Here is a 21149-nt window from a genome sequence, read left to right as displayed (position 1 = left end):
TTCAATTATGTGTTGTGTAGGTTAGCATATGTATTGTGTATATGGTATTTCGAATTGTGTATGTGTAATTTTTATCGTGTGTAGGTTCGTATATGTTGTGTGCATGTGGTATTTTGAATTGTGTATGTGTAATTTTTATCTTATGTAGGTTCATTTATGTACAGTGTAGGTTCATATATTATTCTGTGTAGGTTCATTTATATACTGTGTAGGTTCTGACGTGAGGTCGAAGACTCACTAAAAAATAAACCGAATACAACTAGTTAGATAGCGGTAAGCGGGTATCGAACACAGGGAGTTTGTGGAAAATGCGTTACTGAGTAGCTATGAAATTTATCTAAATTAAACTAAGTGCAAAAGTAAATTCAAAGAGTTGGTTGTTTGGTTTTGATTAATAAAAATAGCTAAAGCAATAAACGAGTTTTAATCAATATGCGAAAATATGCCTTCCCTCGGTTTCAGGTTTCCATGAATGTTACGGTTAATGTTAAACTGAGATGAACGATAAAATAAAGTTCATGCTTATGTAAACAACTGTGATAAGTGAGGATCAAGTACTTGGATTATACAACGCAAGTTAATCACTCAAAAACCAATTAGCTTATCCAACCCCGAATCCCTCCCGATTAATCTCGATTGCCTAAAGCACCAAGAACTGACGGTTTAGAACACAAAATCGATAAACTAACAATCTATCAACCAATACATAAACACCATAATAATGAAATCAATAAGATCAAATATTATCTCAGAAATTGTCTAAACATTCAACCAAACAAACACGATAAACCTTACAATCCGAGAGAAAACATAAAGGAATTTAGCCGAGCATGATTCGGTTCATCATTCCTTCGATCATATTTTGCATATGAATCAAAAACGAATCTTTAATGATTACCACACTCAAAATAATGTTCTTGCACTCCAAAATCGCCTCTTGGTCGCTCTAGGGTGAAAAGATATGATAATCCCCCGAAAATCCGTCCAAAATACAATCATATATGGCAGTTACAAAACTGCAGCGTCGTGTCCACCGTAAGCTACGGTGGCCACCGTAGCTTACGGTGGGTAACAACTGCCTTACGGCAGTTGTTTGTCTTCAGGCTCCACCGTAGCTTACGGTGGCTTTCACCACAAACTCTTTTTCTTGTTTTTGCCATAACTTCCTCGTTTTAAGGGCATGTTTGGCTAAGCTTTTACTTTTTGCTTTTTTGCTTTTGGAGGGGTAAAATGTCCAAAATACCCCTCCAAAAAGCAAAAAAGCTTTATTTTGGAGCTTTTGGAGGGGTATTTTGAACATTTTACCCCTCTAAAAGCAAAAAAGCAAAAAGAAAAAGCTTAGCCAAACACCCCCTAAGTCCGTTTTCTTCACCGTTTTCGCCCACGCTCTCGTAATTCCATCTTCTATCTTCTCATACCTGCCATTATACAAGTAAACGTAGTTATCTAATTCAACAAGATAAACCAAATAAATGCATGATTATTAACAAACTTAAACCACTTAAGGGTTGTCCTATGGACCACCCGTCACATTCCCACACTTACCAGCTGCTTGCCCTCAAGCAACATCTCAACACAAAGTTTTTATTATTTTCCACTTTTAGCCACCAATCTTACCACAAATCCGGTTCAGTTACGGTCCCAAGTCATACCCTATTCCCTTGTTTTTATCGGTTGCACTAGTTCACTTGACTTTAGATTTAAACCATAGATTTCTAACCAAACCTAACATGCTTTCGGTTTTTACCTATACATAACACATTTACACATTAACCTTTTTATTGGTGATCATCCATACATTTCATATTTAATTAATTCTCCTCGCATACGCTTGTACAATCATCAAATCTCCACCTATGTAAATGCTTTTGACATAAATACAAATCAAGAGGTCTTAAAACGGGTTGTAATGGGGCCAAGTGTAAGGGTATGGAAGGGAATATTGAAAGTAGCTCAAGCGATCTGATCCGACTTATTACAAACAAACTAAGTAAATAATAAAATAAACAACTATAAACATCACTAACTTTATTTTTCTTTTTTTTTTCACTCAATACATAATACTTTGAACATTGCATACATAAACATTGCAATTCTAATACAAACTTTTTTTTAATGAATCAATATAATACTTGAACATTACATACTAGCATGATAAACATAATGCTCCACATATCTAACTGATAAATACTAAAACAATTACATAGAAACCTATTAAGTCGGATCGTTTCACAATATAACACCGGGGTTGATTAAATAAAAGAATAGGCCCAATAAGGTTTTCTAAAGGAACCAACCCCCCGCCCCTCACATAACCTCCCTCATATATGTAATGTATGAGGCCCAACCCCCCCAAAACCCACACTCTCGCTCATCCAGAAGAGGCTTAACCTAAGTGCCTCTATCACTTTTGCACTCATGCCACGCTAAGATCTCTAAATGCACTAATTGTACAAGTTCTATCGGAGAATATCAACCTTTCCACCAATCCTTACTTTCTCAATTTTCAAGTGTAGACAAACGTGTTATGCAAGTTATTACACCGAAAGCATGCTAACCTTGATTAGAAAACTATATAATCTTCTTCTAAAAACAACTAGGCACATGTTATTTAAGGAATTGTGACCATGAAAAGGGACCAAAACTTTACCCCGCCATCTTACCACTTTCCGATTCTTTTAAACACATTTTTTTTAAAATTTCTATTTTTCTGATTTTTTTATTTTTAACGAAATTTTTTAAAACAAACAAAATTTTCCTCATCCCCACACTTGGGATACATTGTCCCCAATGTATGGTTTTTGAGAGACAAAAGAAACAAACTACTTCAAAAACACAACCCTCTTTTCAACACAACCCTTTAATACTTAATCAAAAGTATTTTGTCCACCACCCATCCACCCAAACAAATAAAAACACAAAAGATAACTTATACAATAATATACAAAATGATGTTCACCTGGTAACACGAGATTCCATCAGAAGTAGGGCGGTCGGGAAGGCCCGAAGATGGATGCCATCACATCCGAGAACTCACCGAATCCAAACGTTCCTTGATCATCACCACCTTGCTCGCCTCGTTGTTGTTGCGGGGCACTTTGACTTGAGCTTTGATTGCGATCCACCCACATAGAGTGATGCAATGGTGGTGTAGGGTATGACACACTACCATCATAAGGTGGCAAAGTGGTGTAATCCACATATGGCGGGTCGGCCACAACAGGTTGTCCCGCATGCCACGCGTCATGCATCCGTCGCTGACGATCATCAAGGTATCGGTTGTTCATGTCATTCTCAAAGGCATATGCATGGGTGCGGTTCCACTGCTCTTGTCGATCATAATTATGCTTTAATGCCCTTTCCATACTCGCACCCATGAAGGTTTGTTGATCAAAAATGGTTTGGGAATATTCGGGCCAATTCCCAAACGTAGTCGGTCTTTGTCTTTCTACCACCTCTTGCATCGTTCCTTGATAAGCTCAATTCGAATCATACGGCCTTTATGCATAGTCAAATGCACTTCCCACATAACCCGATTGCATCCCCGGTTGCCTTCCATCCCCACTCGGTCCCGCTTGATCCACATTATGTGAGCTATATTTGGATCATCATGATACACCTCATCACCACTCACCTCATCTTCATTTTCCGGGTCATCCTCCTCACCCGCATTCAATGGTCTTGCATCTTCCTTCAATACTCTCCATCTCCTTGCATCACTTTTCAACTTATGGTACCATTCGGATTGTGAGTATACCCAACCGGACCCCAAATGTGTAATGTCAAATGGCTTGAGTTTCTTGTAAGAACCCTTATCACCTACTTGAATAGCCCCATATTTCTTTAACAATGCCGTGATTAATCGACAATGCGGTATTATCTTCCGGTCCACACTATTTCGGCTTATCTATATATTACTCATTACCAAAAATCGATATGAAATAAGCGGTGATCCATGTAACAACGTGTATAATATTGAAACTTCGGGATATCGTACCTCAACCCTATCACCCCGACGCGGGATGATATTATCGATGCTTATCGTTAACATCAATTTTACTTCTATATTCAAATTTTTTCGGTACAATTTCCCGGCGTATGTCCCTGGAAAAAACAGATCATCCAACATTGTGTTCCACATCGGGTGCTTCTCGGGTGCCAAATACAAATCATCCAAGCTTGGAAACATATACCGGTTATGCGGTTTACTATCAAATTTAGCCACCCATCTCAAACTATCAAACGACATTTCCACTTGAACCCCATTCACAATACCAATCAACCTGTCCTTTGATGGATGGTTACCTGTAACTCGTTGTAAGGTAGCCATCCATTCTTGTATTTCTGTATCGAACAGGTTAGTTGACTCCTTGTCATGACACTTCAGAGCTGCTTCCCAAACCGACTCTCTGAATTTATCGGGAACCCCAAATGAACCAAACTCATCTTCTCTAACTTCTTTTTCGCAAATAAACGCATCAGTTCGCTGCCTTAACGCGTTCATTTGCTCATGAAATAGTATCGCGTGCCATTCTTGAGGTTGATCTGCCAAAGACCCTGACGTCCAAATTGGCTTTTCCCCTATTTGATCTTCTTCCTCTTCACTTTTCGGGTCCTCCGCTTGAAGAACTAGCCTTCTTCTTTTCGGTTGGTCAGCCAGGTTGCTTGAAGACCCAACCGGTTCTTTCCCTTTTCTACCTATTCTGAACACAAAAAACCACAACAAAAGAGCAAGTTATTCACTTTTCAACCTTAAGCATCCCCACACTTGCTTTACGATTGAAGATGTTACTTAGACATATTAACTTTTCAAACAATTTCACAAAGTTTTAACATTATGTCCACTATATGACCAACAATATGCCTATAATTATATTTCAAATCATACTAATCATCTTCAACCATAACCCATTCAAACTCATTATTCAACAATTCAACAATTCAAGCAAGTGTGGCTATAGAAACAATTATGAACAACTTACAAATTCATTGCAATAAACCATCAAGAATGACAATAAATTACATAACTTGATATTGTAGAAGATGAAGATGAACAAAACTTCAAAATACACCAAAACCCACAAAATTTCGGATTTTATTGTCCAAAATCGACCAGCAAAACGAGGAATTCTTTCAAATACAATGGTATAATTGAAATCCTTGTGAAATTTTAGCCAATTTAGACCCAAAAATCAATTGATTTGGTTAGGAAATAAGAAAGTTATGATGGTATAAGGTATGGAGTTAGGGTTTTAAGATTTGGAGAAGATGAAGATGATGTTGGTGAAATATGTGGTTAAAAAGATATATCTCGTGTGTGGTGTATATTAATTTTGAAAGTAAAATATATTTTTTATATACACTACGAAGATGCACGCAGCTCCAGGCTACGGTGGACCCCGTAGCTTACGGTGGCTCTGGTTCACAAAACTCTGCCGTAAGGCAATTTCTAGCTAGCGTTGGGTTTTTACCCCCACCTTATCTTACGGTAGGTACCGTAGGCTACGGTGGCCCCTGTAGGTTTTTTTTCCAATTTTTTTTAAATAAACATAATAGAACCATAATACGAAAAAACTACAAAAACAAAAAATTACCCTAGCCCCCATGAAAAATCCGAGTTCAACACGGTAAATAAATTTGTTAAAATTTCCCACACTTGAGTCGAACTTGCTTAAAGACGAGAACGATAATTTTTAAAACCAAATTTAATAAAACTAAATTAACCTAAACTAAATATATAACATACCTTGGCCTCTTAATTTGTTTCCTCATCCAGTGAGCTTAACAAGTAACTCACCTTATCCACATCGAGCACGTTGATGTCTTTTCCTTCCAAGTAAGGTTTAAGTCTTTGACCATTCACCACTTGTTTCATTTAGTCTTGAACATTTTCTATCTCCACATCACCAAACTGACCCACCCTTGTGATGATATATGGACCCATCCACTTACTCTTTAGTTTACCCGGAAACAACTTCAACCTTGAATTGTACAATTACCATAGCTTTTGACCCACTTCAAAAGTCCTTTTTCTCAACTTTGCATCATGGACTTTCTTTAGTTTGTCTTTGTACGCGGAAGCACATTCATACGCTTCATCCCTGATTTCCTCAATCTCATTCAACTTAAACTTTCTCAATTCACCCGCTTCCTTATAATCCGCGTTCACATTCTTAATCGCCCAAAACTCCCTATGTGCCAACTCCATTGGTAAATGACACCCTTTCCCATAAACTAAACGATAAGGCGTTGTGCCAATAGGAGTTTTGTAGGCGGTCCGATACGCCCATAATGCATCATTTAACTTAGAAGACCAATCCTTTCTATCGACACTCAAAAATAAACCGAATACAACTAGTTAGATAGCGGTAAGCGGGTATCGAACATAGGGAGTTTGTGGAAAATGCGTTACTGAGTAGCTATGAAATTTATCTAAATTAAACTAAGTGCAAAAGTAAATTTAAAGAGTTGGTTGTTTGGTTTTGATTAATAAAAATAGCTAAAGCAATAAACGAGTTTTAATCAATATGCGAAAATATGCCTACCCTCGGTTTCAGGTTTCCATGAATGTTACGGTTAATGTTAAACTGATATGAACGATAAAATAAAGTTCATGCTTATGTAAACAACTGTGATAAGTGAGGATCAAGTACTTGGATTATACAACGCAAGGTAATCACTCAAAAACCAATTAGCTTATCCAACCCCGAATCCCTCCCGATTAATCTCGATTGCCTAAAGCACCAAGAACTGACGGTTTAGAACACAAAACCGATAAACTAACAATCTATCAACCAATACATAAACACCATAATAATGATATCAATAAGATCAAATATTATCTCAGAAATTGTCTAAACATTCAACCAAACAAACACGATAAACCTTACAATCCGAGGGAAAACATAAAGGAATTTAGCCGAGCATGATTCGGTTCATCATTCCTTCGATTATAGGTAGCATATGAATCAAAAATGAATCTTTAATGATTACCACACTCCAAATAATGTTCTTGCACTCCAAAATCGCCTCTTGGTCGCTCTAGGGTGAAAAGATATGATAATCCCCCGAAAAGCCGTCCAAAATACAATCATATATGGCAGTTAGAAAACTGCAGCGTCGCGTCTACCGTAAGCTACGGTGGCCACCGTAGCTTACGGTGGCTTCCTAAAAGCCAACGGTCGGCAGTTGTTTGTCTTCAGGCTCCACCGTAGCTTACGGTGGCTTTCACCACAAACTCTTTTTCTTGTTTTTTCCATAATTTCCTCGTTCTAAGTCCGTTTTCTTTACCGTTTTCGCCCATGCTCTCGTAATTCCATCTTCTATCTTCTCATACCTGCCATTATACGAGTAAACGTAGTTATCTAATTTAACAAGATAAACCAAATAAATGCATGATTATTAACAAACTTAAACCACTTAAGGGTACCAGTCAGGTTCATATATTTATTGTATAGGTGGTATTTTCAATAGTGTATGTGTAATTTTAATAATGTATGTGTAATTTTTATCGTATGTAGGTTCATTTATGTACTGTGTATGTTCATATATTTACTATGCAGGGAGTATTTTGAATTGTGTTTGTGTAATTTTATTCATGTGTATGTTCATTTATGTAATTTGTAAATTTGTTGGCGCTATTGAATTTTAGAACTATTATCTGGATAAAGGTATGAAATAAAATAATACTGATAAATCAACAAAACTGAATTTGATAAAATTAAAAAACAAGAATTTAATATAGGTTGATTCGGCTATATTTTAAAAATATGAAAACAAATTAGTTGTAACTTATCCCTACATTATGACCTTCTAAATATGAAAAAAATGCACATTTTACTATAAAACCGTTGTCATTAATAAATGATAGAATAAAAGAAAAAATATGACTGGCTGGGTTTATTTCTCGCACTTCTCGCAGTTAGAAACACTTTTGAAATAAACATAAAAAAGTAGGGAACTGGGGAACTCTTCACTTTACATGTAAAAATATACTAAATTTTTTTTTTTCATGTAAAAAACACATGTTTACATAATCTGTTTAGAAATTTTTACATATAAACACATGTAGAAGTCGTTTTAAAAAAAAGATTTTCAGTTTAAAAAAGGTAAAAAAAATTATTTACAAAATTAATTTTTTTTATTGGAACGTCTTCTACATGTATTTATAGGATAAAAAATCCAAAAAAGTTTATGCCAAAACTAATTTTTTACATGTAAAATCGAGCTTTATAGTATTTTTTTTTACATGTAAATGAATAGTCTCCAATTTGTTTTAGATCCATCTTGCTCCGGTCCCTATATGTATATATATTTGGAGCATTGAGAACACTTGAAGACCCATATGTTGGGAACTCATAGAGGGGATACTTTCTACTCGATTATATCACCCTATTTTTCTTCTCTCGAGAAGACGAATATACCTAGTGCAATCTCGGGTGCGAATGACATCTCCGATAGTACACACATTGTTCCAGTTGTTGTACCCTGGGAAACAGACGACTCTTTAGTCGAGATCCGAAATTTGTTTTAAGGAAATCTTATTGAATACGTGCCTCAACCACGCTCAATATATATTGTTTTGGTCATCTTTTGTTTCAGTCAAACCAAGGGAATTAAGACAAATGTGAAGATACTCAACGGGTGGAAGACTCGAGTCAAGAAGTTTATGTTGAAGTTCTCATCTAAGACATCGACATGAATCTTTATATTAATATAAATTATACTTTAATTATATTTCCTTTTTGGTTTTGTACACGGTATTGTACTACATTATTTTTCTTGTATAACGAGAGTATCGTTATACTTATTTTATTATTTATATAAACTGAAAATATAACACATTTCGGATAACATAAGGTGATTAAGATGATTTAGAGATGTGTAGAGGAAACAAATGATCGCATCCGATTAAGCAGAACTTTTTGATCGAGGCATATTCGCATGCTCATGGTAACATAGGGTTGGAGTGGATACCACATTTTGTTTAGTGATCAAGGCTTTTTGGGTTGGGCCTATAGAGATAAAATGTACTTTTCTCAAACATATGATTGATATTTTGATAGTTTATGCTATTATTGTTGGTAGTTAAGACATTATCATAAGAGATAACAAGAAATAATCATAGATTCCATGAACCTTTTTATTCATGTGAATTACATTGATTGGTCACACTTGCTGTAATAATGACAAGTTAATGGTTTGATATTCTTTAGACTTATTTTGGGATAACATAACCTACATGATATCTAATAGCAATGTGCTATGGTTGGGTTCCGAATATCAATTTATACAAAAGATATTTTTGATAATAATAATAAATACTATGCCACTAAATTAATACGTCATATCGTAAAGAAATGGTTAGATAAAATAACTACTTCAAGTTACCTTTTAATATTGTGATATATGAAAATTTGTCTTTTTTATAGTATGATGCTTTTATTTTTTTAGTTGAAAAGAATAAACAATGGAATCAATGTTATTATAAGTTCAAAAGCAGAGCAATAAATATATAATGAAATGACAAAGAATATATATTTATATTTAAAAAAACATAGAGATTTTGAGCATCTTGATTGAAGCAAAGAAATTTGAAGGAAAAAAATGAAAAATCCAAAAAATATAATAACAAACCATCCACCGTGGCGCTCGAACCCACTCTACCTGTAGGTTCCCAGCCGGATCTACACAAGAGTATCTCGTAACACGAGGGTGCGGAATCCCCACGTAATACGATACGAGTGTAAGATAAGCAATACGTTGAATCAGTAAAGTATAACACACGGAACAATACTAATAAACTCGATTATATTGCAAAGCTTCAACACGTGATATCAATAACCACTCACACACGTTCTGCCGTAAAAACAAAAACCCTTACAAAACAAACCTAAGCCGAAGTATATATATAGACTTTGACAACTTCGCCTAACATACTAGGCGAAGTTGTCTAACTTCGCTATTCCCCAAGTTCGCTTAATACAACCAGCGAACTTATACATATCACTATTCAAAACAAAACAAACAATCTAAAACGATTACCACACAAGATATTGAACTACTGACATGATGCACCAACAGACTCCCTCTTGGCAGTAGCTTCATATCTCTATCTTCTTTCTCGTGTCTAATAATCCCAAAAATCTCGTGCCACCCGTCTTCAAGCATGAACGCCCTGTCTTACACAGACAGAGACCACTCTCTGGTACTTCTTGGCTTCATCTTTCCACGCAGGAATGTAGAATTGTTGGTGCATAATGTCAGTAGTTCATAGTCTAGTGTCTGTAATCGAGTCTGTAATGTTAATTATGTTTTATATATGTGTTAAGCGAAGTTGTTAACAAGTTCGCCTAGGCGAACTTGTTAGACAAGCGAAGTTATGGACAACTTCGCCTGAACATGCCAGGCGAAGTTGTCGTGTATTTATATTGATAGGTTACGGGCTGTTTAGGGTTAATCAGTTGTTCGTGTTAGTTTGTTCGAGTTGTTACGAGAGCTGTAACGTGTGTCTGTAATAGTGATATCGTATCACGTGTTTGAGTTATAATATAACGTGTTCGTTTATCGTATCGTGTGTTCGTGTGATTCGTGTTCTACGCTCGTAACGATCTACGCAGGGATTCCGCACCTGAGTTGATCGAGATATCTCGTGAGATCCGTCCAGGGAACCTACAATTGGTATCAGAGCATTTGCTTGATTGTGTGGTTCGGGATATTCACGCGGGTGTAGAAATCGTCCCGTTTCGACTATTCGCGGGACGTGTTTTCTGTGTTTTTGAGTCAATCTTACCTCCTTCCATCGTATTCAAGCCTTTGCACCGTCAAAAACCTCGTAAAATCCAGATTTCAGATCTGCAAAAACGTCCGTGTTCATCAGGCGAAGTTGCCGTCAGGATACGTAGGGTTTCGGCGAAGATATAAGGTTAAGCGAAGTTATCCACAACTTCGCCTACCTTCTCAAGTTCGCCTAACTCAGCGAAGTTCTCTACAACTCCGCCTACCTCCTAAGTTCGCTTACCTTAAGCGAAGTTAATCATCAGCGAAGTTCTTCTGCGAAGTTAAGACTAAAGCGAAGTTATCCGTAACTTCGCCTACAGTGCTTTAAAAAAAAAAAAAATTTTAATTTTTCGGGTTTCTTACTTTTCGGGAAAGATGTCGTCGATTAACATCTCTGAGTTAGTGAAGATGGAAGTTGAAGCAGGGTCAGCTACTAAGGCCCCAAGATTGCTGAGGGGAACCGATTTCGTTGCATGGAAGGATCGGTTCATACAATACGTCAAATACCAGGATGCGAAGATGTGGGTATGCATCCAGGATGGTTATATTCCACCAGTTATGGAGTATGAAGGTCGTGATCAAATCAAAAAGTATAGCAAAATGGAAGAAGAAGAGAAAAAGATGTATGAGGCCGAGAGCAAGGCTCATGCTGCTATTACTATGGCTCTTCCACAAGAGATCCTTCATACGTTTAGAAAGTATACGTCAGCAAGAGAGCTTTGGGAAGCTCTTGAGAACAGATTTGAAGGGAATGTAGGAATCCGTGCTTCAAAGATAAAATTGCTCAAAACCCAGTTCTCAGTCTTCAAGTATTTGAAGAATGAATCTTTAGATGATATTATCACTCGATATTACCATCTGATGACTGAATTGAGCAACTATTCAATTTTCTACCGAGAAGAAGAAATAGTTGAGAAGCTTCTAGATGATCTCCCACCAAAATGGGAGATGTACACTGTGCTGATGAGGGAAGACAAAGACTTTCCCACATATGATCTAGAAACGGCAGTCAACAAGCTCAGAACCTTTGAGCTTAACATGGTTAGAAAGGAGACACCTACGGATCAGGTTCAAGATCCAGGTATGTATGGAGCAAAAGTCAACACTAGCTCAGGATCGAAGACTGAATTTGCTGCCTACTACTCGAAGGGAGAGTCGGGCGCAAACTCATCACATGAGGGGCATGTGTCAGTCAACACAAATGGTGATGTTTGCTATGTAGCAGGTGGATCGAGTGGTTCTCAACCCCAGGTAAGCAAGAGTAGTTGCTCTCCAAGTGTTCCCAGCAACAACTACTCTAAGATGCCTATGAGTGTCAAATCTGCTGAAGAGCAGTTTGGTCTCTATGCTTCTTTCATTGCTTCCTATGAGAACTACATTCAGGGGAAGATTGTTGATCCAGCTATGTTGGATGAAGACTATGACCAGATTGATGCTGATAATATGGAAGAAATGGATCTACAATGGCAGATGGCCATGATCGTGAGAAGAGTGAAAAGGTTTATGAATAAGACCGGAAGAAAGTTTGTCGGTGGAAGGCCAGGGTTCGACAAGACGAAGGTAAGATGCTACAATTGTCAGCAAAACGGTCACTTTGCAAAGGAATGCAGGAATGAGCGTGTAGAACGAAGTCAGGGCAGGTCTACACAGCAAAATGGGGGTTCTAAAGATTATAGTGCCATGATGTCCAGAGAAGCTGGTGAATACAACTGGAACCTGCAGTCTAAAGAAACTTTTGAGCAGGCAAATTTGGCGAAGGTTGAAACTGAAGAATGTGAGAAGGTTACCGGAGAAGAAAATGCTTTCATGGCAGATGTTAAAGACCAGCTCTCCGAGGTATGTTCTAAACCTACATGTTCTAAATGTGAAAACTTGTCTGAGCAATTGGCAACTATAACCGATCAGTATGTTAGGTTGGATGCTGAATTTAAAACCCTAAAAGAAGATCATCATTTTACAAAAGCAAGAGAAAATAGCTATAAAGTCAAAATAAAAGCTTGTGAAAAATATGTTAAAAGTCTAAAAACAAAACTTGCTGAAAAAATTGAAGTGATTGATTTAAGCTATGAAGTTTTGGAAGAAAAAACCAAACTAATTGCTGATAGAGAAAAACAGATTGCTGATCACCAGGTAAAAGTGGTGGAACTGAATAGAAAACTAGAGCAGTTCAGAAATTCCTCTGCTATTCTTGATCACCTTGTTAGTGATCAAGGTTCCTCTGTTAAGAGAGGAGGAATTGGTTATCATGAGGTTCCACCACCTTATAATCACAATTACACTTTTAACCCTAGTGTTCAGAAATCTGTTGACTTTGAGGTTGCTCAGACAGTACCAGTTAAAGTAACTTGTAAAGAACCAAATGTTAGTGGAGGCGAAACAAGTTCGCCTGTTTCAAGTGTTAAAATTTCTGATCCAAGTCCAGTCTCATCGGATTCGGATAAGTCATCCGAGTCTGGTAAGGCAAAAAAGGAGGTGGTATTACCCAATGCTGGAGAGAAAGAAAAGACGAATAAAAAGAGTACTCCACTAAACTCGTTTGTCCCACCATATGTGAGACGAACGGGCGGTAATAAAGCCTCGACATCTAAAACACCGGTTGATAAAAAAGTTGAGCATAGGTGTTGTTTTAGGTGTAATCAATTAGGGCACCTAGTTGCAGATTGCCCTATGAAGCAGCAATTCAGAGGTGTGAGGCCTAATAAAACTGAGAATAAGCCTAATGGTAATCATAATAATGGTAAAAATGAAAACCATTCAAAATTCAAAAAAGTGATTAATTCAGGTTTTCATAGAAACAGATCTCAGTTTTACACTGCTAATAACCAAACCACAAACTATAATTCTTTCAATTCACTAAGGTCTGGAAGGCCTCACAATCAATCTACAAGGAGGTATCCTAGTAGGACTTACAGGAATTATCAAGGTACTAACTTTGAAAAGCCGAAGTTCGGGATGTATAGATCCAAGAACAATTGGTCTTGGGTCCCTAGATTCTAATCTTTTGCTTTTATCGTGCAGGAACAGTTGAACAGGGCTGCCAATAATCTTTGGGTTGTGGATAGCGGCTGTTCCCGGCACATGACGGGTAACAAATACTTGTTACACGATTTGAAACCTGTTCAAGGAGGGAGAGTGAGCTTTGCCGGTGAAAGTGGAGGAAAGATTACAGGAATGGGAACGGAGTCGAACGGAAAGATGACATTGGAGAAAGTTAACTTTGTAGAAGAATTGAAGCACAATCTGCTGAGTGTGTCGCAGATTTGTGATAAGGAGTACACCGTACACTTCACAAAGAATGAAGCAATTGTGTTACATCCTGGTTTTCAGATACCAGAGGAGTGGATTGTGATGAAGGCTCCACGTGAGAGGAATACGTACATTATGGATATGAGGTCGACTGAAATGGCCTCGGAAGAATCATGCCTTATGACAAAAGCGAGCGAATCGGAGTCCGAATTGTGGCATAGGAGAATGGGGCACATTCATCTTCGGAAGATGAACCACATTGTCAAGAATGGACTGGTGCTGGGCGTTCCCTTGAAAAGTTTCAATTTTGAAGACAAATGTCTACCGTGCAAGAAGGGAAAGCAGCACAAGAAATCCCATCACACCAAGAAGGTCAATTCAATTGCCAGTACCCTAGAATTGCTTCACATGGATCTCTTCGGTCCCGTGAATGCAAAAAGTCTAGGAGGTACTTCTTACTGCTTGGTGATCACTGATGATTACTCATGATATTCGTGGGTATATTTCCTGAAATCAAAAGATGAAACGGCTCAGATGGTGAAGAATTTGATTACCAAAGTTGAGAACGTTATGGATAAAAGGGTTAAGTTCATTAGGAGTGACAATGGAACGGAGTTCAAGAATTTTGAGATGGAGATCTTCTGCCTTCAGAAAGGGATTGAACACCAATACAGCGCTCCGTATACACCGCAACAGAATGGAGTGGCTGAAAGGAAGAACAGAACGTTAATTGAAGGAGCCAGAACAATGCTGGCTGATTCGAAGCTTCCTGTGGTGTTTTGGGCTGAAGCTGTTGCTACAGCCTGCTATGTTCTGAATAGAGTCTTAACTGTTAAAAGACTTGGTAAAACGTGTTATGAGCTTATGCATGGGAGGAAGCCCAACTTGAGTGGTCTTGAACCATTCGGGTCCCCTTGTTCGATTTTAAAGACAAATTCTAAATTTGGTGAAGTAGCCGATGAAGGAATCTTAGTCGGTTATGTTGTTGGGACTCCCAACAGACGTGTCTTTAATACATCGACCAGCAAGGTTGAGGTGGTGTGTAACACCGATATCACAAGTTACCAACCGCCAAAACCAAGCAACGGACCTGCTGAGTTTTTCGACTATGTTAAACTTTTTAAGTCTTTTAACATACCGTATTTGGATATTGCTGAAGAAGAAGAGAGAGTTGCTACGAAGATGATCCTTGATGAGGAAGAAAATCTATTGCAAAGACAGCTGATCGATAAATGTCAACCTTCCTCATCAAATGCTATCGATACCCCTGCTGCCTCGACTGAAGAGGAATTTTTCAATCCATTTCACTCTCAGCATGAAACAACCATTGACGAGCTCTCTTCTAACTTGGAAGACAATTTGCATGTCGGTTCTGTTCCGACCACGAGAATTCATAAAGATCACCCTTTGGAGAATGTGATTGGTGATGTGTCCTCCGGTGTACAAACAAGACGCAGCTTGAATGAGCACACCTGTGTTTACACAAGCATCAAATAGACAGGGATAATCAACGAATGCTTGTACACTTGCTTTATCAGCCAGATCGAACCGAAGAACTATCAAATGGCTCTAAAGGACAGCTCGTGGGTCGAAGCCATGCAAGAAGAGTTGGCTCAGTTCAAGAAAATGGAAGTATGGGATTTGGTTGAAAAACCGAAGAATGTGCATGCGATAGGCACAAAATGGGTGTTTAAGTGCAAGAGAGATGAGAAAGGGATTATTATAAGAAACAAGGCGAGGCTAGTCGTTAAAGGTTTTAATCGACAAGAGGGGATTGATTATAATGAAGTGTTCGCTCCTGTGGCAAGATTAGAAGCCATTAGATTGTTTTTGGCGTTCGCTGCTTATAAGAAGATGAAGGTATTTCAGTTGGACGTGAAGAGTGCGTTTCTGAATGGGAAAGTTGATGAGGTTGTGTATGTTGAGCCGCCTCCGGGTTTTCCTGACCCAGACTTTCCTGACCACGTGTACAAGTTAAGCAAGGCATTGTATGGATTACATCAGGCACCTCGTGCCTGGTACTCAACTTTATCAGATTACTTGCTTGAAAATGGGTTTGAAAGAGGAAAGATAGATAGCACGTTGTTCTTCAAGAGAGAAGGAAGCGACTTCCTGCTGGTGCAAGTCTACGTGGATGACATTATCTTTGCTGCATCAAAAGTCTCCATGTGTCAGGAGTTTGAGGCCGTCATGAAGAAAAGGTTTGAAATGAGTGCTATGGGTGAACTAACTTTCTTTTTAGGATTGCAGGTTGATCAGAAGAAGGATGGGATGTTCATTCATCAGACGAAGTATGTCCATGATGTTCTCAAACGATTCAAGATGGAGGACAGCTCTCCATTTGATATTCCAGTCTGCGTCAATCACAAATTGGGTGCTGATTCAGACAACGATGCAGATGTGGACCCAACTCAATATCGGGCTATTATAGGTTCTTTAATGTACTTAACTGCTTCTAGGCCTGATATAATGTTTGCTGTTTGTCTTTGTGCACGCTTTCAGGCAAACCCAAAAGAATCTCATTTGAAGGGTGCGAAGAGGATACTGCGGTATCTCAAGGGCAAGCCGAAGCTGGGGTTGTGGTACCCGAGAGGAGGAGACTTGGAGCTAGTCGCTTACACAGATTCTGATTATGGAGGGTGCAATCAGAGTCGGAAATCAACAACAGGTGGATGTCAGTTTCATGGTGGCAGATTGGTTTCGTGGAAATGCAAGAAGCAGACTTCAGTCGCAATTTCAACCTGTGAAGCAGAATACATGGCAGCATCCAACTGCTGCTCCCAGGTTCTTTGGATTCAACAACAGTTGCGCGACTATGGTCTGAATTTCTTACTTACTCCTATTTGCATTGATAACACAGCTGCTATCTCAGTAACTAACAATCCAGTGAAGCACAGTAAAACTAAACATATTGACATACGTCATCATTTTATATGGGATTGTGCTGAGAAGAAACTGATTATGCTCGAAAAGGTGGATACGCTTGATAATTTCGCTGATTTATATACTAAAGCGTTTGACAAAACAAGATTTCAAAACCTTATTGAGCTGAATGGGATGATCAATCCCGAGTAACCATGCTTTTTATGTTTGTTTTTCGTTAAAAAAAAAAAAAAAAAAAAACGTCACTATCGCTTAAAATTATGTCGGTTACCTCAGTTTGAAGGACGAGTCTTAGGATATGTTTGGTCCTCAATTCTACTTGTAGAATATGAGGATAGCCATTAACCAGATGACCGAAAGTGACCGGGGCGGTTTATGATGAGTTTTCATTCTTTCGCTGAAAATTAGTCGATCATACTTAGTTAGAAGGATACATACTACTATGTGGTCGATCCAGCTGATCCATTGGATCTTCGGGATAGCCGTTTACCTGAAGACTTTGTTTTGGTCGGGGCGATTGATGTTAAAATTTTTCTTTTTTGGGAAATGAAATTATTTTTCAAGTCTACTACTTTGTAAGAAGTTCGTTTGCTATGTTTAACAGAAAATTGATCCAACCTTGGAAAATTATAGATATACTGATTCTGTGTGCTTAACTAGTGAAGTTATTAGGCTTAAAAGGCTTTAGGACAGTCATTGTATGACATGGTAGCTTTTTATGGTGCGTAAAAGTAGATGTGATACAAACTAAATCTACTCGATTTTACGTGGAAACTCCTTAAGAGTTCTGCATGTCTTCATATATATCTTTCCGAATGATAGGCAGAAAAGCGATTACCCAGTCATACACGAGCCTGTAAGTGTTCTGATTCCCGTAAAGATAGTGTGTGAAGAAACTGCAGTGATCCAGATTCGGGACTTGCAGTTGTTTACTACTCTGAAGTCTATGCAAATGTTTATTAAAATATATATATATATATATATATATATATATATATATGAGTTATTGAAACATTCTAGAGCTGACAATGTCAAGACTTCTCAATCATGGAGTAAGAAAGAGAACGGGAAGCAGATGAAGAGTACTTACAAACTTAATCAGACACTATGGGTAGAAGTCAATTCGGGGTGACTTGGGGAAAGCCAAATACGCTTTGAGAATAGATAGGAGGCATCATAATCTCTGAGTTGTTACCCACTTAATTTTTGAGCTTAATTGAACTTAACTCGTATCACAGAAACGATGAAAACCATCTTAAGTTATTTACCTGCCTACAACCTGTTTCCTTATGTCATAATACAGCTAAACACGGATCTATGTGACAGTCACGTAGTTAGTATGATTCCTGTTCGGATTTTTTTCTAAAACGTAGTAGTCCCTGTCGAGACTGAAATTTGATCCCTTATACTTTAATTTTTTAAAAAACGTTTTTCGTGCTTAGGTAGTTTATGATTTTATAACTGGTTACTTGGACTTGATCGTGTTATTTAATTCTTAAAGGGAAGTTTTAAAAGTTAGTTGCAAAATGTTCAAATTATAAGGGTTGATTTTGTAAATATAGGGGAAGTTGTTAAACAGGCGAACTTGTGAATAACTTCGCCTAGGCGAAGTTAACCGTAACTTCGCCTGTATAATCTCTGACCCTATATAAAGAATTTTTAAGGTCAAACTGTTCATAACTTTCAATCTCAGCGAACTTATTCCGTATTTTCCGGCGAACTTAACAAGTTATCAGCGAACTTGTTGTGTTTCCGATTCCTTGTTCTTTTTTCCAGATTTCGTTTCGATTTCAAGGTTCGTGGTGTCGGTACATCGTGTTGTCAGTTTATTCATGCTTATCAAAGGTCGTTTTCGACCTGTTTCGATACCTCGGACCGACGGATTTTTGAACCGGATTTCAAAACTTGTTTTTATGTGTTCATGAACAACCTGATCGTCTAAATATCCTTAATATCTTGTGTTTGGGAGTTCTTAATCGTCAATTTTACCAGAAACCTCAAATTTTCGATGATGAATCAACCTTACTGTCGCCGATTCAGATTCAGGCGAACTTAGGGTTTCGGCGAAGTTATCCGTAACTTCGCCTGAGGCTCAACTTCGCCTGAGGCGATGTTGTGGTGAGGCGAAGTTATCATTAACTTCGCCTGGACCTTTTTATTTATTAATTATTAGACGAACTTAAAGATGAAGCGAAGTTGTTCCCAACTTCGACCCACCTTTAACTTCGCCTATACAGATTTTCACAACTTCGCTCATGGTAACAAGAGAACTTGTGTTATGCCTTAACGTTTATCTAACTTGGTTCGTTTGTTGCAGATATGGCTGCAGTAGCAGGTGCTGGAGGCGCTGGAGGCGACGATGGAGATAATCAGAGGCAATTCTTCCCGGGTCATAACATGTATATCACCTTAGACCCGGAAGCGAGCGGTGTTGAGGATTACCGCGAGATAATCACATTCCTCATTCGCTCGAGGATATTCCACGCTATCACTACGACTCTGCCGATATCCTTACCCAATATCGAGGATTTCTGGCAGACTGTGGAATACGATTGCCGCGTTGAGCCCCCGGTTATGCGAGCAACCGTCAACAATCAAGAGGTTCAGTTCTCATCTGAACAAATACGGGTGGCTTTACGGTTCGGAGAGGAGACTAGGGATGACCCTACAGAGTTTGTTGCTCCGTTCCGCGATGGAGCATTTCTACGAATGGGCTATTCTGGTCCATTGGGCGATACACAACGGAGGAAGGGTTTCCTACTCGATCAGTGGCGCTTCCTCATGCACGTAATGATTGTCCGCATGTCAGGGAGGAAGGCGGGCACTGACGGGATGGGTGCGACCATGCAGTCCGCAATTACTGCTCTGACTTATAACAAACGTTATAGCTTCAGTCAGATGGTCTTTTATGAGATCGATAGGCAGAGGAGAGCGATGGCTCGTGAGCGGTTCATTATGTATCCAAGATTCATTCAGATGATCTTGAATCATGTTGCTCCCACATTGCCTCAACGACGTCCAATACGATACGTGGAGAGTGTGAGCAAACGGATCTTTGCTCAATGCCGGACTTCGAGTGCGAGAAGCAAGCCTGAGCTGTGTCCGAGGCATACTCCATTGTTTGGGTATTTAATCAACCCGGAGTATGTTCCTGCTACTAGGGATGAGTTCAGAGACCCTCAACCACGACAGGCAGGAGCAACTCGAGATGTACCTGCTGTGCCTGTTGTATCGGCTGAGGAGGATGTAGACCTTGATGCTGCATTTGGCGGCCAAGGATTCTTCGACATGGACCGGTTTGATCCGCAAGAAGAGGTGCAGGTCTCTGCTGCACAGGTTCGGGAAGTGAATGTTACTAGAGCAGCTACGACGGTGGCTGACTCAGATCTTGATGATGTAATGAATGAAGCTAGACGGATGATGGTGACTCAAGAGAGAACGTTTGGGAAGAGAAAGAGGACAGTTGATGATAGTGAGTCAGAAGAAGAAGAAGATATTCACAAACTGATCAGACGTTCAAGACGGGAACGGACAGGTGCAGGTATGGGAGCTGGAGAGACTTCAAGAGTTGTACATTTCGCTCCGCCCGCACTGTCAGGTATGTCGATTGTTCCTACATCACTGCAGGTCACAAGTTTAAGCGTCGCGGATGTTCCCGTGGTGGCTACATCATCAGCTTTCGGCATTCCATCTACTACTTGTCAGCTGACGACTCCGGAGATTGTGTCTTTACCACCTCCAACGCTTACTCCTTCAGAGGTGGTTGCACAATTTGTTGAGTCGACAGTCGTTGCAACTGCAAGGTTGTCGGTCACGATACCACCTGCGGTTACGTCCACAGCTGCTTCTGATGTCCCGGTTTCATACGAGATCCCTCCTCAGTATACTCAAGACACATCTCACATGAGGTTTGATTTCGATGCAACCCTCTCAGACTCGGAGAGAATAGCTGCACTTGAGCGGGTCGTGGCAGAACAATCAAGGGTGAATCTTGTCCAGACCCAGGCTATTCAACGCCTAGTAGCAGAAAATCAACTACAGTCGTCCCTCCTGGTTGAACATGGGAGAATTATAGATGCTATGAAGGAGTTCTTGGCATCTCAGGGGGAGACAAGCTGTAAAGGCGACGAGTTAAGGACAAAGAAGAGAAATGATAGAGACGATGATCCCAATGCATCGAAAGGTGCAGGTGGTGAGTTGCCAAGAACTACTCAAGCTCTTGGGACTTCCACAGCTCAGGG

The sequence above is a fragment of the Bidens hawaiensis genome, unplaced genomic scaffold (genome assembly GCF_021521415.1).
Source record: "Bidens hawaiensis isolate Kalapana, Puna unplaced genomic scaffold, B.hawaiensis_p1.1 tig00041931_1, whole genome shotgun sequence".
NCBI lineage: Eukaryota > Viridiplantae > Streptophyta > Magnoliopsida > Asterales > Asteraceae > Bidens > Bidens hawaiensis.
This window is presented reverse-complemented; position numbering follows the sequence as displayed.